This window comes from Bidens hawaiensis, unplaced genomic scaffold (genome assembly GCF_021521415.1).
Source record: "Bidens hawaiensis isolate Kalapana, Puna unplaced genomic scaffold, B.hawaiensis_p1.1 tig00037319_1, whole genome shotgun sequence".
Lineage (NCBI taxonomy): Eukaryota > Viridiplantae > Streptophyta > Magnoliopsida > Asterales > Asteraceae > Bidens > Bidens hawaiensis.
Window position 1 is genome coordinate 119,425 of NW_027505474.1, and position 5,692 is coordinate 125,116.

Genomic DNA, 5,692 nt, shown 5'->3' on the forward strand with positions numbered 1-5,692 from the left:
GCTTACCAAAGCGAACCACACCTTTCCAAGGTGAGACTTTGAGTAACACCCGATCGTTCACTTTAAATTCGAGAGGTTTTCGGCGCTTGTCGGCGTAACTCTTTTGGCGATCCCGTGCTGCTGCCATGCGATTTCGGATTTGAACAATCTTTTCCGAGGTTTCGAGTACCAGTTCTGGACCAGTGATTTGGCTGTCACCCACCTCTGCCCAGCAGAGTGGTGATCGACACTTCCGTCCGTACAGCGCTTCAAACGGCGCTGCCTTAATACTTGCGTGGTAGCTGTTATTATACGAAAACTCTACCAAGGGTAAGTGGGGTTCCCAACTTTTTCCGAAATCTAAAACGCATGCACGCAACATATCCTCCAGGGTCTGAATAGTCCGTTCACTTTGCCCATCCGTCTGAGGATGGTATGCTGTACTCATATCGAGACGTGTGCCCAGTGCGCTTTGCAGCGACTTCCAAAAGTGTGAGGTAAAACGAGAATCTCGATCGGAAATGATCGAGACAGGCACTCCGTGTCTAGACACCACTTCTTTCATGTATACTCGAGTCAGTCTTTCCATTTTGTCCGTTTCCTTAATCGCTAGGAAATGTGCCGATTTAGTCAACCGGTCAACGATCACCCAGATGGTATCGCATCCCGTCGGTGTCTTAGGCAAACCCGTAATAAAATCCATTGAGATGTGCTCCCATTTCCACATTGGGAGTTCCGGTTGTTGCAGTAGACCAGATGGTTTCTGGTATTCAATCTTGACTCTGGCACAAGTCAAGCATTTGCTCACGTAGGTGGCAATGTCGGCTTTCATGTTCGGCCACCAGTAAAGTGCCTTTAAATCATGATACATTTTATCTGAGCCAGGGTGGATAGAATATCGGGACTTGTGAGCTTCGTCCATCACTAGAGTTCTCAACTCTCCGTATCGTGGAACCCAAATCCGGTTCTCAAAATATCGGACCCCGTCCGATCTGGTTTCAAGTTGCTTGTTCATGCCCCGCATGAGTTCCGATGGAAGATTTTCATCTTTCAAAGCTTCCAGTTGCGCATCGCGAATCTGATCGGGTAAGCTGGCATGAATCGTAAGTTGCAATGCTCTTACTCGTCTGGGTTTTTCTGTTTCTTTTCTGCTGAGGGCGTCGGCCACCACATTGGCCTTGCCCGGGTGGTACTTGATGGCACAATCATAATCTTTGAGCAGCTCGACCCAACGACGCTGTCGCATGTTCAGCTCCTTCTGATCGTAGATATGTTGGAGACTCTTGTGGTCGGTGTAAATGGTAAACTTGGTACCGTACAAGTAATGCCTCCATATCTTAAGAGCAAACACCACAGCACCGAGTTCCAAATCATGGGTCGTGTAGTTCTTCTCGTGAACCCGTAGTTGTCTAGAGGCGTAGGCTATAACCTTCTCGAGTTGCATCAGCACACAACCGAGACCTTGTATAGATGCGTCACAGTGTACCTCAAAATTTTCTGTTCCCTCGGGGAGGGCTAAAATAGGGGCGCTACAAAGCTTGGTTTTCAACAGTTGGAAAGCGGATTCTTGCGCGTCACCCCAGTTGTACTTAGTGCCCTTGTGAGTCAAAGCGGTGAGGGGTTGAGCAATCTTTGAAAATCCCTCGATGAAACGCCGATAGTAGCCGGCCAGTCCTAGGAATTGTCGCACTTCAGTCGGAGTCTTAGGTGCTTCCCAGTTTTTGATGGCCTCTACCTTACCGGGATCGACATGGATACCATTCTCGTTGATCACATGTCCTAAAAAGTGAACCTCGCGAAGCCAAAATTCACATTTCGAGACTTTAGCATACAGTTGTTCCTTCTTCAGTAGTTCCAGAATTATCCTTAAGTGCTCTTCGTGGTCAGTCTCGTTCTTGGAGTAGACAAGAATATCATCGATGAAAACAATCACGAACTTGTCGAGGTACGCCTTGCATACTCGATTCATGAGATCCATAAATATGGCTGGCGCGTTGGTTAGGCCAAAAGGCATAACCGAGAACTCGTAGTGACCATACCGTGTTCTGAAAGCCGTCTTTGAAATATCTTCTTCGCGCACTCTCAACTGGTGGTAACCGGATCGTAGATCGATCTTCGAGTAGTAACTCGATCCCTGAAGCTGGTCAAATAAATCATCAATTCGGGGTAAAGGATAACGGTTCTTGACCGTCACCTTGTTCAATTCCCGGTAGTCGATGCACATTCGGAAAGTCCCGTCTTTCTTTCGAACAAACAAGACAGGGGCTCCCCATGGCGATGAGCTAGGTCGGATAAAACCTTTATCCAACAAATCTTGCAACTGGGTGGACAACTCCTGAAGTTCCGCCGGTGCGAGCCGATACGGGGCTCGTGCTATGGGTGCTGCACCGGGTGTCAACTCGATTTGGAATTCGACTTGACGAATAGGAGGGAGTCCGGGCAAATCCTCCGGGAAAACTTCCGGAAAGTCTCGCACAACCGGTATGTCTTCAATTCGTTTCTCCTCCGCGGGTTTCTCAACAATCTGCGCCAAAATTGCCGGATGACCCTTTCGTAGATACTTCTGTGCTTTCATAAGGGTGATGATGCTGTTGGTCATGCCGCTTCTCTCGCCTCGGACCGAAATGATCTCGCCGGAAGGGGTGGTAATATGGACTATTTTATCAAGGCATATAATCTCCGCTCGGTTCTCGGATAACCAGTCCATGCCGACAACGACATCGAAACTACTAAGCGTAAAAGGAATAAGGTCGATGTCAAAAACATGACCTGACAGTTTCAACTTACATCCCGCAAGTATATGAGTTGTTACTACAGTTTTACCATTAGCTAATTCAACAGGAAACTTAGCGTCTAACGGGGTTGGAGTAAGGTCTAAAAGTTGGCTAAAGGCTTTCGACACAAAACTCCTATCAGCTCCAGTGTCAAACAAAATAGAAGCAAAATAATCGTTTACAGGGAACTTACCGGACACCACATGCGGATCATTGCGGGCTTGACCCGATCCAATCACAAACGCTCTTCCTTTGCCATTTCCTCCACCGTTACTGCCACTTCCATTGCCCCCATTGTTGTCATTATGTTTCAGCTTGGGGCAATCCTTCCGGAAATGACCTTCCTGTCCACATTCAAAACATCCCTTAGTCATCGGTTGCTTAGGAGCACCCTTTGCCGCAAGGTCTCCTCTACATTCTTTCGCTTGGTGACCTATCTTTCCGCATCTTTGACACTTGACACGGTCACACTGGCCAACATGATGATAGTTGCACCTGTTGCACTTTGGATACTTCCCAGCATATCCGCTCGAAACCTGCCCGCTACCGTTGTTGTTGGAGTTGTTGTTGTTGTGATTCTGAGTGTTAAAGCTCCGGGTGAACTCGGGTTTACGGTAGTGTTGTTGCGGTGGGAGGTTCGAGGATGAAGATCTGGTGTTGTCGAACTTTCTCTTCCCGCTGTTCGGGTTGCTGTTGTTGTTACTGTTGCTGACGTGGTCATTACTCGGGTTGTCACGGGCTTTAACAGTCGAACCCCTTGGTGGTAACGCACCCTGGGTCACAGCCTGATCCGTCAGTTTGTGAGCCAAACGGATCGCTTGTTGGATCGTGGCTGGTCTGGAAGACGTCACCATACCCTGAATCTGTGGTGCTAACCCATCAATGTACATCTCTATTCTCTTGCTCGGCGGATCCACCATCCGCGGACACATTACAGCCAACTCGTGCGAACGAGTAGTGTAGGCTTCAATCTCCGAACCCACCATCTTCAACGACCAAAACTCTGACTCTAACTTCGAAATTTCCTCCCTCGGACAGTACTCCTCTCGCATCATGTTTTTGAACTCCTCCCAGTTCATCGCGTTAGCCAGTTCCAATCCAAGAATTTGCACATCTGCACATCGTCTGGGGACACCTCTGAGTGTGCCTCTGGCTCAGCCGGTTCTTCCTCCGGTTCCTCTTCGGGTTCCTCCTCAGGATCTTCCTCAGGTTCCTCCTCAGGCTCCTCTTCGGGATCTGCCTCAGGCTCGGCCTCAGGCTCCGCCTCAGGTTCGGCTGCGTTCTGAGCAATCTGCATTTGTAGGATATCGCAACGCTCTAACGCTATTTCGGTTCGGGTCCTTGCTTCTTGGAGTTGCTCTTTCAAGTCTATCATTTCGGCTTGCATCTTCATCATAACCTTCGTTTGTTGATCACTAGCCCCTTGCATATCCTTCATTGCCGCCGCCATGCGGGCAACCTCCTCCTTATTCTCGGTTTCGTCTTTTAACAATCTGGAAACGTTCTCTCTCGTGTAGCGCATGTAACCCACATCACGCTCCAAACATGAAACAACGGCTGCGAGAACTCTCTCTACAGGTTCGGTTATGGGTGGTAGGGTGTTGGGATAAGCAGGGTGGTTCGGGTGTGGCAACGGGGGAACTTGTTCACGGTAGACCATACGTCTGATCATGTTAGGGTACCAATCCCAGCTAACGTTGTTTTCGTAAAGGCTTCCGGATAGGCGGTACCTCTTCGGTGCGGGAGCTGCGAGTTCCGGGACTACGCGGGGTGGCGAGGCGGTAGGTAACTGAGGTTCCTTCCCGTGAGCATGCGTCATCGAATCGGATGATGATGAGGGTGGCGTCGACATTCCTACAGGTAAGCCGTGTATGCGCGCGCGTATGAGCGAAAGAGGTAAGAGATAAGATTACAAGACTACACAAACCTATGCAGTGCGTATTATTATAACTAATGGGTCGTCGCGGTTATAGTCTAGTATGCATGCAGTTTCTAGTTCGCTATAACCAATGGCTCTGATACCAATCTGTCACACCCTCAAAATCCACTAACGGAGTTTTACCGTCAGAGGGTGTGAACTGGCAGGATCGGAATCATTAGTTATAACCAAACCAAAGAAAACGTTTAAATGAAAAATAAGTGCGGAAGCGTAAAACCTTAATTCAAAAGTTGCGTCACGCAGGACGACTTAAAACCAAATGTAAATGTTAAAATTAAGTTTGCAGAGTAAGATGTTTAACAATTAATGCATGCTCCTAAACCGCGCGCCCGCCTCGGCTACCTGAGAATAACATACTAAAAGGGGTCAACACGAGGTTGGTGAGTTCACAAGTTATATAAGATAAATCGTTTAGCGTTTGAGTTCAGCGTTTTCGTTAAGTGTTTTGCGTAACCACGTTACGGCGTTTAAAAGTTTTGCGTAACCACGTTACGGCGTTTAAATGTTTTGCGTAACCACGTTACGGCGTTTAAGTGTGTAACCACGTTACAGCGTTTAAGTGTTACCAGATAATGTTATGTCAAATTATATATCGATAGGTAGCTAATCTATACAACAAGTATTACTAAGTGGTTCGAGACCGAAGCTGACTGTTTATCAAGTGCCCGTCACCAGGTCAACCCAGACCATGGTAAGTGTTAGCCAAAATTACACCCACTCAACCTCCAGTTGAGCTTAGCGTCGGGTGGGGTTTGTCAAACCCAGTAGTACTACTCAACAGTGACTCGCTATTCCAAATATTAACCGGTTCGATGCGTGGGACTTCAAGGGTTACGTGCCGCTTAGCCTCTACAAGTGATATATATAATTTATAACAAAATCTTAAATATGTGTTTATCTCAAAAATGCGTTTATCGGAGTATGTTATCTCCCCCAAGTGAAAAACGTTTGAAAACAGTTCAAAGAGCGGGGTAAGTGAACTCACTGTTTGCGAAGAATA